Source organism: Heterocephalus glaber, unplaced genomic scaffold, assembly GCF_053883595.1.
Source record: "Heterocephalus glaber isolate CG9 unplaced genomic scaffold, H.glaber_assembly_v1.0 deba00001561, whole genome shotgun sequence".
Classification (NCBI taxonomy): Eukaryota; Metazoa; Chordata; class Mammalia; order Rodentia; family Bathyergidae; genus Heterocephalus; species Heterocephalus glaber.
Genome location: NW_028258349.1, coordinates 13,639,504 through 13,658,305, shown reverse-complemented (window position 1 = coordinate 13,658,305; position 18,802 = coordinate 13,639,504). Strand labels below are relative to the sequence as shown.

General features: G+C 44.6%; 1 protein-coding gene across 15 annotated transcripts in view; it reads right to left on the bottom strand.

The window, feature by feature from the left end:
- Sipa1l3 (signal induced proliferation associated 1 like 3) overlaps nt 1-18,802 on the bottom strand; it is a 227,914-nt gene that overhangs the window by 157,121 nt on the left and 51,991 nt on the right. Inside the window, exon 2 of one of the 15 annotated variants that reach the window (XM_087191190.1) lies at nt 17,598-17,683. The exons of 11 other annotated variants lie outside the window; for them this stretch is intronic. The gene's annotated coding sequence lies outside the window, so the exon portion shown is untranslated. 3 more of the 15 variants (XM_087191193.1, XM_087191197.1, XM_021239772.2) reach the window with 3 other exon arrangements.

The window sequence follows — 18,802 nt, the reverse complement described above, 5'->3', positions numbered from 1 at the left end:
GAAAGAGATTTAACTCAACTTCTCTAAGAGCTGTTTGGTGGAAGAAGCCCCCATGAGCTTATTTCTCCATCTAATATAAGCTGGACTCTAAAGTTTCAAAACACTGGCTGGGGCATGCTGGCACAGTCCCGAGGGAGGACAAAGAAAAGAGCGCCTGGGTGGAAGAGAAACAACCACATGCAGGTCCCACAACTGACTCTGTCGGGAGGTTTGCTCCTGGGCTGGATTCCAGCCACATCCGCTCTCTAAGCAGATACAAGGAAGCAGGAAAAAGGGACCCACCACATCTGTATTTACAGCTGGGAACTGGCACCAGCACGGGAAACTCAGAAATAAACTCAGTCAGGAAGTGAGAAGTGGAAGATGCTTCCATGGCAACACCCATCTGGATATCTCCATCCACAGCTGGAAATGTTCAGAACCAAGGCTTATCTAGAGATGTACAACAAATTCATTTTTTTCCACCTGCACCCAGACTATGATTCTTAAACTTTACTTCCTTGAGAGTTCCCTTGTTCTGTAGCTTAAAAACTCCCATTCTTCTCCAAAACCCTTAAGACACAACCCTCATCCATATGGCTGTGTGTTTCTTGTGATTTCTTCCTGCCTGTGGGCTCCATGCGGGATGGACTGTCTGTCTTGTTTATTGGTGTCTGGCCCAGACGTATCCTCAATGTTTACTGTAACTTCAACTCACATATAAGCTTCGCAGTGAGCTGACAGTGCGTGATACCTCATGAGGTACTACTGTCATACCATTTTCAAAATGAGGTTCCTTCTCTCAAAGAGTGGTGCCAGGAAAACTGGAAATCCACATGCAAAAGGATGAGGTAAGATAATGTGGATCCTTTCCTTACACCACATACTAAAGTTAACTCAAAATGGATCAAAGATCTAAAATTATAAAACTCTTAGAAGAAAATAGAGAAAAAGCTTCATGCTGTTTAATTTGGCAACAATTTTGGATATAAAACCAAAAACATAGGCAACTGTAACAAAACAGACTAGACATCATCAAAAGTAAAAACCTTTGTATATCAAAAGGCACTATTACCAAGGTAAAAAGGCAATCCACAGAATGGAAAATATTTGCAAATCATGTATCTGATAAGGGGTTATCATCCAGGATATTTAAAGAACCCCTAAAACTCAATAACAAAAACATTCCCATTAAAATATGGGCAAAGGGCCTGAGTGGACATTCCTCCAAAGAGGACACACCAATGAGTTCAGTATCACTAATCATTTGAGAAATGGAAACCAAATGAGATACCACTTCACAACTATTAGAATGGCTATGATCATCATCAAAAAAGCAAAGAGTGGGGCCAGGGATTGAGCTCAGTGGCACAGCTCCTGCCTGGTAAGCACAAGGTCCTGAGTTTGATCTCTGGTACCAAAAAAAAAAAAAAACAGAGTAAGTGTTCGCAAGGTTGTGGAGAAATTGAAACTCTCGTGCATTGCTCGTATGAATGTGAGATGGCAAAACTACCATAAAAAAGTACAGTACAATTTCTCAAAAAAAATTAAGCACCAAATTACATATAATCAAGCAATTCCACTTTTGTGTATACTGAAAGCAGAGACTGAAAGAGATATCTGTACACCCATATTCACAGCAACATTATTCACTATAGCCAAAAGGTGAAACCAACAGTGTTCATCAACAAATGAATAGGTAAACAAAATGTATGCACATACAATGGAACATTATTTAGCCTTCAGATGAAGGCAATTTTGATACATGTTACCATGGAAGAACCACGAAGACATTATACTAAGTGGAATATGCCAGTTACAAAGGAAAAACACTGAATGATTCCACTGTGACATATTTAAGAGTAGTCAATTTCACAGGAAAAAACAAAAAAGGTGGCTGCCAGGGGCTAAGGGTTTGGGAATAGGGACTGCTTAATAGATAAAATTTCAGCTTTGCAAGTTTGGACAGATGGTGATGATGGTTGTACAGTGTGCGAATGTACCTAATGTCAATGAACAGCAAACTTTAAAATGGTAAGTTTTTTTGTGACTATCAATAATATAATTGCATAAAATAAAATATCAGAAAATTATACACTTGAATTCTAGGTTACTGAATGAGTTATGCTTACTTTTTTTTCCAGTTTTCTTGAGGTATAATTGGTAAGTAAAAATTGTATGTATTTAAGGTGTACAACTTATTTTGTTATACATACAGATTGTGAAATAATCACCACAATCAAACTAGCTGTAAAATGGAAAATTTAATGTTATATAAAATGTTTAATGGTTAAAATGTTAAATTTCATATTATGCAGATTTTACCACAATAAAAAGTACTAAAAAATGCAGTTCTTTCTCAAGATCAGAACCACAAAAGGACTCAAGTTCTTTCATGTAAAGAGAAACAAGAGTGGAATAAGAAGTAAGAGAAATAAGGAGCGTAAACACAGAATAAGATTGGGCAAGACAGGGATGGACGTTGAAGAACCATCTTGATATCAAGAACTGTCTGGGAATGGGTAATAGCTCAGTGGTAGAGTGCTTAACATGTGTAAGGTACTGGGTTCAATCCTCAGCACCGCAAAAACACACAAAAAACTCAGTGGAAATTTTACAGGGCTCAAGTATACCTCATTAGGGAAGGCTGAGATGTGGACTTTGGACATGGAGACAGTAAACAGAGAGGTGCACTTGGGCAAATTTCCACCCAACCTCTCCAGAAGCCATAGCACACATTTCTCACCTTTTAAGATATGATTCCTGTTTATGAAAGTGGCACATGCATGTCAACAGGGATTCCAAGAAAACTTGGAAAATAAGTGTACAAGAAAAGAATATAAAGCTACCTATAATCTTCCACCAAAGGATAACCACTAAGATGTTGGTTCACTTCCTTGCAGTCTTTCCTCCTGGCATGTGCATGTGTATACAGAGAGAGGAGACACTGTTTCCTTTAAAGTCTTTTGCCAGGGCTTTTCCATGAGATTTTGAACATCAAGTGAAAAATATTTTTAAATAGTGAAATTAAGTCCATTCCCCTAAACTACAGACTGCTAGAGAAGAAGCACCTCCCTTTTTATCTCCTCTAATTTCTGCTTCCATCCAAACTACTATTACAGACCAACTGTGTGACTGTAGGATACAATACTTGCCATAGTAAATATTAATTCAACAACTTCAACAGAAGAAAGTTATTTTAATTCTACAAAAAGTACCTATTTAATTCTTATACTCTTATAAGGTAGGTACTATCAATATTTTACAGATAAGGAAACTGAGGCACAGAGAGATCAAGTGACTTTCCTAGGCCATGTGGCCATTAAGTGGTAGTACTGGGATTTAAACCCAGGTTACCTGGCCCCAGTACCCTCTTTTCCCTTGGTCTGCACTGCTAACGTTCTTGGCAACAATGACAATAACTATGAATATTAGGGTCAGATTCCCAGTGTTCCTACTGCCAGGTGTATCATCATGATTATTCATACTTCTCTCCAGACTCATTCTGTTTCCTAAAGGAAATGCGAAATTGCTGGAATTCAGCAAAAGTGAGACAGCCGGAAGCTGCAGCTGACCACAGGAACACATGAGTCTCCTGTGGGGCTGTCCAATAAACATTCTTAAATGATGACCTTAGCAGCATGGACAGGGTCAGCTCCTGGGTGGATCGCCCTGCTCCAATGAGCCCTACCCAGCACCAGATGGGCTGAAGGGCCCCCACCTTCCCAGGACAGTGGAATGGAAAGCTCAGATCACCTAGTCACGAGGCAGAATGAAGAAAAGGTCAGGGCAGTAGCCTGTATAAGGAGGATGGGCTAGGTCTGCCCTTGTGTGCTGGGAGGATTGGAAGGGCTGGAGTCAGTATTTAGTCACTGTGGAGCTCTAGCCTCTTAGGTTTTTGGCTCCGTCACACAGATCCCTAGGATAAAGTGGTTCAGGGCTCCCTCCACTCATAGTAAAAACAGATCCATCAGCAAGAAGGGCCTAAGGAGTTAAGCTTTAGGGAGTTTGGTCTCTCCTCCAAAATGAGAAGAGATGAGGAATCACTGTTTGGTGGAAAAGTCACTAACTTTCCAGCTACTGAGCCAAAAGGGGAACCCATAAAGTGGACCCATGGAGAGGCAAGGGAAACAGAAGGCTGCAGGGTCGTCATTTATCCATCTCCCCCATTGGCTGGGAGCTTCTATTTTTTTAATTTTTATTTTTTTCCGGTACCAGGGATTGAACTCAGAACCTTGCACTTGCCAGGCAGGTGTGGCACCACTGTACCCTTGGCTAGGAACTTCTAAACTGTATGTGCAGCACGATCTCGAGAACTAGGCGTGGTGTGTGTGTGTGTGTGTGTGTGTGTGTGCGTGTGTGCGTGCCTGCATGCACATGCCCTGTGGAATGGGAAGCACTGGTTTGTTGGTGGTGGTATTGCTAATATTCTCCAAAAAAAAAAGTGGGGACCAAGGTACAATGAACTCTCATATCCCCCCCTCTCATTCAACAATTGTCAAGATTCTACCATATTTGCTTCACCTATTCCTTATCTATTCTTTCCTCTCCTCTTTCCTTCTTACTAAAGTATTTGAAAGAAATGACATCATGTCATTTCAACATTACACACTTCAGTTTGCAGCTCTGAAAAAATATATGGACATTTTCTTACATGTCTATAGTATTAGGCTAGTTCTGTTACTAAGCAAAATGAGTATGAATTTCTTCCTAATAGCTAAGATCCAGGACTGAATAAGGAGTAGAGAAATGGACATTTTGGCTTCTGGCAATAGAATACTGCCTCTTGGTAATGCAAATCCAAAAAGGCTTAACAAGCACTGAGTACCTTCTGACTCAGATTTTCCATTCATACACTCATCCAAAGAAATAATTGCTAATGTCTACCATGTGCCTGGCAGTGTCCTAAGCACTGTTCTTTCTGGTAGACATGGAAACTGAGGCACAGAAAGGTAAAGTCACTTTACCAGGGTTACCCAGCTCTGACAGAGCTGGGGTTTGAACCCCAAGCAGTCAAGGTTTAAATGGTTATGCCAGGTCTTGGCAAGGCACCACTGAGGGCCTTCAAACTGGGAGGCCACTGCTCTAGGTTCCAGAGCACTCCCTAATCATACTGCTGAATGCTTATTATGCAGAATCTGCCCCTTATCTGTATGAGGTAGGGACAATTATATTAGTCCAACATTTCAGACAAGGAAAACAAAGTACACAAGATGAAGGCACCGACTACAGGTTGCAAGGTATTGGTGGACATATCTAATGTGCTCACGCATCTCTCTTTTATCTTCCCATTCCATTCCCAAGTACCACCTTAATGGATAGGCCTAAGACTTGATTAGTCTTCCCTGGGGCTGGTACAAAAATATCACAGACAGTCACTAACGTAATGACTTGTACCTCTGTAGTACCAGATACACGGGAGGCTGAGGCAGGAAGATCAGTGGACCCCAGAAGTACAAAGCCAGCTTGAGTAATACAGCAAGACTCCATCTCAGAAAAACACAGACAGGAAGCTGAGGTAGGAGAATCACAAGCTCAAGGCCAGCTTGAACTACACAGAGAGACTGTCTCAAAAAACCAATTAACAGACCAAACAAAAAGCTTGGGGTATAGCTCAGAGGTAAAGCACTTGCCTACCATGTGTGAGGCCCTGGATTCAACCCTCTGCACCATCAAACAAAGCACCAAAAAAATTATATTGAGAACAGAGGGGAGACATTAGTCAAAGGATACAAAGTTTCAGTTAGCCAGGAAGAATAAATCAAGTTATCCATTTACACCACATTGACAACAGTTAACAATATATTACATATTGTATATTTGAGTACTACTGACAAATTTCCCACCACAAAAAAGTATATGAGGTAAGGAGTATGTTAAGTTGCTTGATTTGTCATTCCACAAAATATATATATACCAAAACATCATGTACAAGTGCAAGGTCCTGAGCTTGATCCCCGGTACCAAAAGAATCATGTTGTATACCATAAATATATACATGGCTAAAGAAGTAGCTTGCATACTTAGCATGTATAAGGGTCAATCCCCAGTACCAAAACAAAACACATTATAAATACATATACAAATTTTATGTATCAATATTAGGGACTATAAATTGTCCTTCCACTGGGGTGATAAACCAGGAGAATTTGTACCTGGATCCAGCCTATTGGCACAGTGAAGCCAAGTGGAATGAGGAACAGAGCCTCAATGATATATGTGAGCCCCCAACACGGGCTGTCAGAAGCTCTGCTACAGACTTCCCAGTGATAAAAGACAAATCTATTTTCCAACTCAAAGAACCCTGATTAACCCACTGAGCACACACTGCCCCAAACCACTTTGATTCAACCAATGCCTTCCTTTTCTCTGGGCACCTGGCAGAACTCTGGCTCACCTTCCATAGCCAAGTATTCCTCTTCTCCACTGCTCTCCTTGGCCAGGCTTAGCCAGAATCTTTCTTTTCTTTGTGCTCCACTTGGTGCTCATCACTCATCACCCTGCATTACGGCCACCTGGGTATCTATTGCCTGCTGCAGAAGTATCATAGCACCTACAAGGGTTAAGACTGCAGTCTCTGTGGGAAAAAGATGTGGCTTTTCACCTCCAATCCCAGTACCATAAGTTGAGTCCAGCCTGGGCAACTTAACTAGACCTTGTCTCAAAAAATAAAAAGGCCTGGGCCAGGGATTTAGCTCAGTGGCACCACGCCTGCCTCGCAAGCACAAGGTCCTGAGTTTGATCCCCAGTACCAAATTAAATACATACATACATACATCTGGGGATACAGCTCAGTGTAAAGGTACTGGGTTCAATCCCCAGTACTGAAGGAGGGGGGTAGGCTTCAACTTCTTGCTCTGCCACTACAAGCTCTGGATCCTGAGGAAGCCACTTCCCCCTCTCTCTGATCCTTGATGCTTCTTATCTAAAGAGGGAATAGTCACAATACTCTCTTGCAGCAGACATCTAACTGTAGCTTGCAGTCATTCCCAGTCCATCTCTCTGGCTGCCTCTCACTGTGTGGACACATACTTTTTTGGCCTCCCTTCCAGCTGCACAGCAGCCACTGGCTCACTGGTGACCAGTGAGGCATAAGAGGGGTCTGTGGGGATAGAAGTGTTTATGGAAACACACTCCCTTCTGAAGGGAAAAGCCCATGAAGAGAAAGTCGTTTCTCCTATCTTTCCTCCCAGCTTGGGATGCTATGCATAAGAATGTTATCAGAAGCTGGGGCAGCCTTTGCATAACCATGCAATCAATGCCTAGCTTCAGGATAACACCTGCACACAGAAGTTGTGGAAGAGAAAGAGAAAAAGTGCATGAGGATGCTCAAAACTGACAGAGAGCCTCTGCACCAGCCAGGGAGCTTGTCTCCTCCACACTGTTTGCAATGAGATTAAATAGCCGTTTCCACTGTTCAGCCCAGATTCGCAGGCATCTTGTTACCTGCAATCCCATGTGTCCTGACAGATCTCTTCGTGGAGCAAGAATTCAATTCTATCAAGCATGGAAAGTACTTAGCATATTGTTGGCACTCACCCAGTCAATGGTGGTCAAAGATTATTACCACTATCCCAAGGCCGTATCATGCTTTCTCATTTCACAGCAGGAGGAGAAGGTCCCATCTGGAAACTCTTGGTAAATTTCATCCCTACCCTCCCACCTCCAAAGAGGAAGCTGCAGCTGTCAGGGCTGCTCCTCCCTTCTGGGTGGCTGTGATTGGAAAGAACTTCACTGGCATTCAAGGGCTGGGGGGAGGGGCAGCAAAAGGAGCCCAACAGCTCCACAGCATCCTGAGAGAACTGTAGCCTTTGGCCCAAACCCAGCCTGACCTGTTCCCCACATCTCCGGCCGCCAGGGTCTGTCCACACTTGGCACCACTGTACCACATCCTCAGACCATGGGTACTATTACTTACTTCAAACTTCTCTAACTATGCTCGTTTTTATTTTTGGCTTAAATACTAATGTTAGCCCCACCCAAAGCAGCAATAATCATGGAATTCTAGGTTTGACGTGTTGTTTAAATTCTTTTCCTGTTACACATGAAAATAAAAGTACAACTATTAAACTGTTTAAAGCATTTCTTTATACACCACCTCACCTTAAATTATCTGTGGCATGATCCGACCTTGGCAAACCTGTCCCTTTGGTAGGAAGACAGCACACCTGGTTAGCACATTCCTTCCTCTCCTTCGCATGCTCTCAATCATCTCCTAGAAAAATGCATGGGCTTGAATGCTGGCCCCTAGACTTCCCTGCCAGGGCTCTGTTCCCTGAGTGTACCCCAGCTTTATATACTTACACTGTTTTCTAGGGCAGGGTAATAACAACACCGATAATAACAGCCAATGTGCGCTCAGGACTTCCTGTGTGCCAAGTACTACTTCTAGGGCTTAATGTAATTAACTCACGATCTCACAGAGCCCACAAAAAGCATGTGGTATCCCCATTTCAGATGAGGAAATTGAAGCTCAGAAGGGTTAAGTCATGGTCAGCTGTGACACAGCCACGGTTTGGACCTACCCATCAACCCTCACCACTCTGCTGCCCCCAGAACAGCCCACACTGTTCAGGCCAGATACTCAGCCTGGCACTGAGGCAAGAATTCTGCCTGACACCAAAAAAGAATCCTGCCCGAGGTCACAAAGCTGGGATCACTGGGAACCTAGGTCTGCTGACTCTCCAGGCTTACTCCTGCCTTATACAACTGACCACAGAGCCAGCACACAAGAGAACCTGAATGGAACTGTCCTTGACCCCCAGAAACTGGAGTAATCTCACTCCCTGGCTTTCTCAATGTCCCTTACTTATTCTGGAAAGGTTAGCTTTCTTTGGAGAGGAGAAAAAAGTTCCCGACAAACCAAATGAGCGGTTCATGTGACCATCTCTCATGTTCAAGACCTTCATAATATTACTCTGTGCAAGATTTCTCTTCACCAGGCTGCTAGGCTTCAGGCCCACACTCTTAACTGACAATTACAATCATGCCAGCTCATGTTTACGGGGCCACTATGAGTACCAGGCTCTGTGCTTAATGCTTCACAGGTACTCACTGAATGTTACGACATCCTTATGAGGTAAGGACATCATTTCCCTTGTGTTAGGATGAGGAAATGCAGCCCCATAGAGGTGAAAGCCACTTGCCCAAGGCCGGGCGGTTGAAGTGGTTGTCTGGTGGCCTTACTCAAAATTACTTGGTGACTCTGCTCCCACAATACAAACTCACAGGATGCCAGGCTCTGGACTGAATACTTTACATAAGATGATCTTGGAATTACCACCTACTCCCCACCCAAGACCCCTAGAACTCAATGAGGTAGACGTTTAAAAATGGAGAGCCTGAGGCTCAAGAGATGTGAAGTCACCTGCCCAACATTGTCACACAGCTACTACAGGGTAGAGTCAGGACATAATGGCCTACAGTGTAACAGCAAAGCCACTAGCTGTGAGGCTCCACAGCTTGATGCCCAGCCTCCAAATGCCCTCCTCCTGGGAACTGCTGCTCTGCACGGGCTCACTGAACTCATGTGGGGTCCGAGAGTCAGGCCAGGGCTTTCCAGGTGACAGTGACTGACCAGCAATATGGCTTTCTCTCTGTCCTTAGTTTTTTCTCTAAGGACATTGCTCAAAGGGTATGGAGAGGTTGTTAGAATTGAAATGTCCTGCTGGAAGGACCTTCCTGTGCTTTCCCCAGACAGATCCGCTAGCTTGGCCTTGTCCACCCAACCCATGTATCTATAGTCCTGAAAAGTGTGGACTTTGAAGTCAGGTGGCCTAGATTCAAATCCCAGCTTTGTCAGTTACCAGCTGTGAGATGTAGGATGTGTTACTGCTGTGTCACAGTTTTCTCATCTAGACAAGGGGAGTAAACCACCACCATCTTAGGGTTGTTATGGGGGACTAAAAAGCACTTAGAATAGGATGACACTTCAAGTATCACTACTGTTAGTATGAGTGGCCCAATTAGACACACTGACACCACACAGGTGGGCAGGGACATTCACTGGGCCCCTGAGACCCAGAGATCACCCACTAGCTACAAGTCAAGGAAAGGCAGACTCTTCAAGAACCTCGCTGGCTTGCTGGCACATTTGCCTAGAGTTGAGCCATGGTTCTCTGTTCCTGCTGACCAGCTATGAGAGGGTTATAAGCATAGTCCACTTGTAATTATTTGTTCACTTATAGATAGACACACTGGGTTGTTTGTCCACTTATTCCTCATCTCTACCCTCCACCCACCAGAAGAGAAAACTTCAAGAAGGCAAGGGGGTATTCCAGACCCTAAAGGATGTGCCACCAGCCAGAGTCCCGTAGATGTTCACCAATGACCCCAACTGTATCATTTCTCATGGCCTCTGTCTCAGATGCTTCATTCTGGACAGACTATAGTGGCAAATACAAGCTCCTGGTTTGACTTCTCTTCATTGTCCTGGTCCCTTTACTGCCCAGTAAATGGTGAGTGGGGCTGGGCAAGCAAGAGGGGAAAGGATGATAAATCATGCTGAGTGTTTATGTCGGGAAATGGAAATCAGAATGAAGTCACCATAGTTCCCCCAGAGGCCTGGACATCACTGCATGTAACCAGGTGGCCCAGGGAGTCATAGGCATGGGGAAGTTCAAAGGTGTTAGGCCACTGATTCTCACTAGGGACACTTTGGCACCCCTATTCCAGGGCACATTCAGAGACAATTTTTATCACAAAGAGTAGGTAACTGAAGGTGTCTGCTAAGTGCATCTAGGGGGTGGAGGTCAGGGTTCTGTGAAACATCGAAAGAGGCACAGGACCATTTCCCAGAACAAAGAATGATCTGACCCCAAGGTCAACAGTGGCAAGGTAGAGAAACCATGATCTAAGCTCTCAAGCTCTAATTTGCAGTCAGTCACCAAACAGCTGAGAGGCAATACAGATTTGCTCCAAGATTCTGCAGGCCAAACTTCTGCGCCCTTGACCACAAAGTTATGATCTGGGGAGCAGCACCCCTCAAACCAGAACTTGCATTTTAACAAGGTCCCCAGGCAATTCTCAGGTACAGTTAGTAGGTGAGTCAGTTGGCCAGAGACTAGAAAGCCTGAAGGCACATCAAGGACCTCTCAAGAAAACTCCACGCCTGGGCCAAAGCCCCTTTACCAAGGAAGGGGTTTGGAGAAAGCAAGCCTGGGCCTGTTTGCCTCCATCCCCACCTGACTCCAGTGTGTAGCCAGGGTGAAGAAACAGAGCTTCCCAGGAGGAAACAGTCTATCCTCTCTGGCAGGCAGGAGCAGTTGCCACTGCAGAAGCTCCTCTCAGTCCCCCATCTCTGGAGACAAATACCCTGTCCACAGTCAGCTTCCTGGCATCAAATAACTTGCTCCTCAGAAGCACGGCTGCTTTTTGGCACCTGAAACCAGGCTGATGTGGAGAAATGGGAGTAAAATCTATCATTTTAAGCATTAACAAAAAAGCAGAGGAAAGAAAAACTCATTGCATTGTGACTTAACATTGGAATATACTTACTTCTATAGTATACTCTGAGTGCACTTTCCTAAGCAGGGAACTCTATCCCCATTCTACAGACGAGAAGACCAAGGCAAGGAACAGATACTAAGTCACTTAGCCGAGGTCACACAGGTGATAAGTGGTGAAGCCAGAGCTGAAACCTAGAGTCTGGGCACAGCTGCTCCTCAACAGCTTTACTGTAGTAGGTGCTGTTGCTTTAATACCTTCTTCTTTGAGTCAAAGAAAAGAGATCTTGGTTTCCTACCCTCCCAAGCAACAGGCTTAGGCCTGGAGGTTTTCTGGGACTTCTCCAGAGCAGGCAGCTTTTGGGTGATTCATTTTGGGGAAGGAGAAAGTAGGCTTCAGGCATACAGCATCACAACTCTCCTTGGTATGAAAACATAGCTGGGCCATCTTTGGACAATAAGGAAAAATCACATTCCTGGCCAGAAGTCAGAGAGCCCATCCAAGGGCAAAGGGAATTTTCTTCCCTGTTGCCTGGAGTCCCTGGGTAAGGGTCTTGGGAAGTTGATCAGAGGGAAACAGGGGCTGGACCACTGGTCCTACTCAACTTTCTTCCCACAGGTGCCAAAGTAGCTAACCAAAATCCTGTCTCCACACACAACCAGCTTGGGAGAATGTGGAAGCTTCGGGGAACAAACTCAGGACCTATAAATCCCTCCTACAATAGTCTCACCCTTCCTCACCAACTTAAGCCATGGCCACCTCCTTTCTGTTCCTCCCACTTGCCAAGCTCATTACTACCACAGGGCCTTTACACTTGCTATTCTCTCTCCCAGGTACTTTCTTTCTTCAATTCTTTGCATGGCTGACTCCTTTTCAATCTTCAAGTCTTGGGTCAAATGTTACCTCCACAGGCCTTTCTTGGCCCTCTGTGGTTCCTTCGCTTCACCCCACCACTCACATCACATTTTCCTGGTTCAGTTTTCTTTGTAGCACCATCAATCACCCCTGATAAATACTATTTACTTCCAGTCTGCCTGCCTTTCCAGATCTTGCACTCCAGGTGGGTGGGCACTATGTCTGTCCTGTCTGTTATGTAATCAGGCCTTAGGAAATGTTTGGCACAAGGCGGAAACCCTATAAATATTTAATGAGGGAATATATGAATTTTTACTTCCAGTCAGGTTAATAAAGTGACTACTCTGTTCTGGAGAGCTCACCATGATGATATGTTCCAGACTTGTCTACATAAGAGATATATGTAGAATACAGTCACGTTCCACAGCAACTTAAAAACATACTAACCACAATTATGATGATAGTAGTAACATAGCTTCCATTTAATGTAACTTGCTATGTGCCAGGACCTGTGCAGTTTTACTGCTTTTAGGCTGGCTCATTGATAAGTTGGCAGTGTGACCTGAGTTTCTCACTTTTCAGGGATGGACACCGAGGCTTGCAGAGGCCAGTCACTTGTTCAAGGTCACTCTTTAGTTGGGGCTGAATGCAGCCTGTAACCTCTACCCTGCCAGCTTTGCACAGGGCACAGGCCCTACTCCCTGAGATAGCAAGGAGAGGCTATCTGTAAAAGCGACTCACTGTTCTCAGGAAATTCAGCCAGGCTGTGTCTTTATCCCAACTTCTCCCACAAAGAACACAGTTTCTCACAACTCTGAAAATGCCAACTCTGCCTGCAAAGCAAGCTTATTGATAGGGATCAGACTTACAAGTCCACTTTGGGGTGCAGCAGCCTTTTCTGGCTATAGCACTGGTTCTCAGGCTCAGGAGTTGAACACCATCTTCCCTGGAACCAAGCTTGTCTCTCCATACTCATGAAACTAAGACTCGATCGGCTCTGTATAGTTAACAGTACTATATAACATCTAATAGTAACAGCTAACTGTTACACAAGGACTTGCTAAAATGCCAACTCATGAAGCTTCCCAATCATCCTACCAGGGTAGGTCCCTTTATAATCTCCACTTTGTAGATGAAAAAACTGAAGTCATGAGAGCACATGTAGCCCCTTGTTGAAAGTCACGAACAACATGCAAGAGGTGGAGCTGGATCTGAACCCCAATGTGTGGCATTAGGGCCTAAACTTTCAAAGGATACCCTCCACTGCTTCTCTAAGCCAGATCTGGCACTTGCCCAAATGATACTGCAAGTAACTTCTGTTTATCTGTTAATTGTGCTGCATGAGTCATTTATGTCCTCTTTCAGACACATTTAATCCCCGTCACATGGCCAGGATTGGTCTGGAAGTGGTGGCGAACCTATGGCACATGTGCCCTCTCTGTTGGCACGTGAGCCAAGTCACCCCAGCAGCTGAGCATCAGATAACAGTGCACACAGGGGCCGTGTGCATGCTTGGAAAGGAGCAGCGGTACCAGGTGATGACATCATGAGAAGTTTAGGCACTCTGTCTCTAAAAGGCTTGCTGTCACTGATCTAAGAGGAGTAGATGCAAGTCTTCCACTCCACAAATACTTTGTTTAGGGGAACTGAAAAATGCAAAAATAATTTCAACATAGCCTATCAAGGGGAGAGGAGGCAAGGGCACCATCATATGCCTGATGGAGATGCATCTATCTTAGGAAGGCATCCCTGAGGGGCCACATAAATCTGTAAGGTGGGTTCTGAGCAGCCAGCAAGAGCTCAGAGTGGATATCTGATGTCCTTGCCTGCTCCCTCTTCATATTCCTATGGGTCACAGTGAGAAAGTCCAGGTTTCCCAGCCTGAGCCTCTGTTCCCTTTATGTGACTCCCCTGCAGCCACATCCACAAGCTCCACTAACTTGGATCACCATAAACTGCTATATACCCTTGGAAGCTAGGATTTCTGAAAGCCCACTATGGAAAAACCCTGAAGAAATGCATATGGCCTGCAAAAGCTGCTAAGAGCAGGGCTCTAACTCAGACTTGAGAGGCTGCCTCTACCTAGCTATAGGCAAGTGATCTAGGTGTGCCTCCCTGTCTTTCCTGTCCCACCTCACAGGGCTCCTTTGAGGATTAAATGCATTAACCCACATACCTGCAAGACTGGGCACATGGTGAGTGCTCAGTAAATGTTACCTACTACCATCTCTGGTACCTTGGACAGCACCAGACACACAGTAGGCACTTGCTGGCTTCAGGGGGCCCAGTCATCTGCAAAGAGAGGGCCCCAGTCAGAGGTAGAAGACAACCCTGAAGGTCTCTGGGAGCCAGTGGGATTGTCCACCAGGCAATCAGACACAGCTAAACAGCCCTGAAGAAACCGGTTCTGCAGCCTCTCTGGCTGCTCAAGGCCCAGTTCCCACAGCTTGCCTTTGAACTATTGAGTTTAATTGTTACCCTGATTAGATCAATACATCTCAGAAGGCTTCAGAACAACTGTGTCCCTCATAGGCCTCCCTCCAGCACTGAAGGTTGAGTGTCAGGTATTTTGCCACATTTATAGGTGACATTTTTGCAAACTGACCAGAACATAGATGTGTAAAATACTGGGAGGATGCCCCCTCTATGATGGCTAGATTGATAAATGGATTCATGTGCTTGCTAATATTTACTGGGCATGGCAGGGGAGGGGGGATTAAGGAAACTCAAATTTCCCAGCCTCCCTTGCCATTTAGGGAAGTCATGTAACTTTATATGGTGAATGACTATAAAGTGAAGTCTGATGGAGTTGATTAAATAGACAATCTCTGCTCCAGGCTCTCTTAAGTACCTAAATGGTAACCCCCCTGACAGATAAGTAGGTGTCTTTTGGGAAAGATGGGATGTGCTACGACGAAGGGCACTGTTGTACTGAAACAGCATCATTGCCTGGAGTCCCACGTCTACTGTTCAGTAGAGCTCCAGACAGAAAGCAGAGGGTGTGAAATAATAGTAATTATAACAACAGCTGGCATCCTTTGATGTCATTACATGCTGTGCACTGTTTTCAGAGCATTACAAACATTAACTCATTTCTTCCTCAGCACAGGACCAGGACCAGAAATTATCTCCATTTACAGATACAAATTTACAAATACAAATACACTCACAAATACAGTGAGGGCAAGTAACTTGCCCAACACAGCAAAGGAGAGTACTAGAACCCCGGTGATCAGGCTCTCTAATCAAAATTCTTAATCCTGAGCTATGCTAACAAAGAAGGAACCCAAGCTAGTCCTTTCAAAAGAACCAGAGCCAACATATCGAGCACACATTATGCAGTCAACTGACCATGGTGTGTGCATCAACCTCCAGACAACCCCATTGTGGGCACTGTGACTATGTCTTTTAAAAGAGGAGAGGTACTGGGACTTGCCCCATATCAGATGACTAGAAAGGACCCTGGGGGTGGGAGGAATAGCTTGTAGGAGTAATTCTTTCATTATTATCTGCAGTCAATAACCAGCTCTCAAGGACAGTCTTAACCTCTTGTTGGTCAATGTAATGAGGGCAGTGTGTACTTGGGCACAGAAAAACAGGGCATGGAAGGAAACAGCAGAACCACACACCTAGGAGCTCCCAGAATCAAGGCTATGGTCCCCCCCCTACCTTGACCATCAGGCTCTTGCTGACCCCTTAAGCTGTTCATGCTAAAATGCTCTTCCTGGGCCAGGGATTTAGCTCAGTGGTGCCACTGCCTGCCCCGCAAGCACAAGGACACAAGTTCGATCCCTGGTACCAAAAAAATTAAAAAATTTAAAAAAATAAAATGCTCCTCCTTATGTACCCCATCTCCCTTCTCTTCCCTCTATTTACACTTCCCCACCCAACAGTACCAGCCAAAACACTGAAGATACACAGAAATCTCCAGGATGTGCTGTAAAGTAAAACAAGCCAAGTGCAGTACTGGATGTTGAGTAGCTACCTTTTGCAGAAGCAAGGAGGGGAAGATAAAAATAGATCTTCCCACTTGCTTGTATTTACAGAAGGATACTGGAGAAATAATATAAATAATTACTTAAAGGGTGGAGGAACCAGGTGAGCAGGGAAAGAGGAAGCAGAGAGACTTCTCGTTATATATACACACAGAGCAAGAACTGATGTTTGACATATATAAATGCATAACCTATTTTTTAAGTTCACATATAAAGCAGGAGTGACGGGATAGAGAGGTGGTGTGTGAGAGCAGATATGAATAAATACACCCACCCCTAGAATTGACTGATAACACTGCCACCACCCCCACCCGCTACTGGTCTGCAGATTCCCGTGGGCAGGCCTGGACCTGCTCTGGCTGCCAGCCAGGGGCTGCCCTACAGCTGGTGCTCCAGATATGCTTAGAGTGAGTGTGTAGTGGAGGCTCGGACAGACCTACCTGCAGCCACACACCCTGGCTAAGCCCACAGCTTGCAGGTGGGTTCCACCCCAGGGATAGGGGACAGGGGACAGGCGACAGGGGATAGGGAGGGAACAAAGCAGGCAAGAAGTACTATAGTTCCGCAGGAAAGAAAGTGTGGAGTGCAAAGATGACAAACTTTTTCTGGAAGGAACCAGAGGATAAATAATGTAGGCTTGGGGTCATCTTTCTCTACTGCAACTGCTCAACTCTGAAAGCAGCCAAACTACATAACCAAACAAGCATGGCTGTGTTCCATAAAACTTTATTTATGGGCACTGAAACCTGAATTTCAAATCGTCTGACATGTTATGAAATCTTCTGATTTTTTTTTCAACCCTGTGAAAACATCGAGCCTATTCTTAGCTCCCAGGCCAAACAACAACTGACCCTGGGCCAAATCTGGCCTGTGGGTTGTAGTTTACCACCTCTGGTATGGAATATGGCTATTCTGTTTATATATTTGCTTGTATAGACACAGAGAATTTCCAAACAAAGATGAAAGAAAGAGGTCATAGTGGCTGCTTCTATGGAGGATTTGAGTATGAAAAAAAACCTGACCTTTTATTTTTAAATACTGTACCATGTGCAACTCAATAAAAATAATTTCATTCGTTTGTTTGGTCCTTTATCCATTTATTTATTTATGCTAGAGATTGAACCAAGGGCCTTTCACATGCTACACATGCATTCTACCACTGAGCTCCCAGTAAAAATAATATTGTTTGAGAAGTATACTAATGAAAAAAAAGGGGCCAAACATGGCATAGAGTAAAAAGTCTGAGCTTCGGTGAAGTGACCATAGCCAGATTCCCAGGTCAATTCCTCACTTGCTGGGCACTTAACAGGTAAGTTATTTTACCTCTTTGTGCTTTAGCACAATGGGGATGAGAGGCTGGCCTCATGCGCTGTGGTGAGGACTCCATGGGTTCATCCTTTTGCACAGTGCTGGCAAAGGAAAGTGGTGGTTACTATTCTCTTTGTTATTAGAAGTCATTTGTGGGAAAACCCCTTCTCCAAAGGGAAGCCCTAAACATTACTATGGCTATAAAATTCCCCTGGAGAGCCCGCCCAGTCCCATGACTGTCCACATAATAGATGCCTTGTGACATGAGGAAGCTCGTTTGTATTAGCAACTGCATTCCATAGAGATGCATCCTGGAACCACGTCTGCACATCCTGTTCAACTGAGAAGGCAGCCAATTCTCCAGTTTGGGGTCTGCTCTCAACTGTCACACTGGGCAGACTCCAGGATCATCCATCTGAGAGATCATCCAGTCTCCACTTAATAAACATCCATGTCCAAGACTGTGCAGGTGGATGACCATCCATACTTCCCCGAGTGCTGCAGCTGCAAACATAGTTTCCTTTAAGATAATTGGCAAGATGCTTCAGTTGTATATTCCCATAAGCCTCTGCATTTTCCTGTATTTATTTATTCAACAAATATTTACTGAGGATCTCCTGAAGACCAGGTACTGGTTCTAGGTACTTGATCTCAACAGCTGTTTCCCTCGGATTGTGAGCCCTGTGAGCAAGAGACCTTGCAAATCATTGTCCTTTCTGTGCCTGCTGTGGCTCAGCACAGGCCACAACACAAGACAGGAAAGAAACCAACATTTATTGTATCAAACTACTGAACATAGAGGACATCTGATGATAACCCCAACATCTGGTGACAGCAGCCTACTTTTTCTGGGGAAAGTGCTGCTTGTTCCCTTATTCCTGTTAGCTAGAGGGGAAGAGCACTGTCAATCACAGGACTCACCCAGCCACATGATTCAAACTGGACCAATCTTGTTCAGGAATTTGTTTGGGCTTTTTTGGTACCGGAGATCGAACTCCGGACCTTGCACTTGCGAGCCAGGCGGTGGAACCACTGAGCTAAATCCTTGTTCAGGAATTTGAATGTCAGTTGCCAATAAAAATAATAATGGTAGGGCTGGGGATTTAGCTCAGCGGCACCATGGCTGCCTTGCAAGTGCAAGGTCCCAAGTTCAATCCCCAGTACCTAAATAAATAAATAAAATAATAATGGTAATAACAACTGCAATAAAATAAAACAGC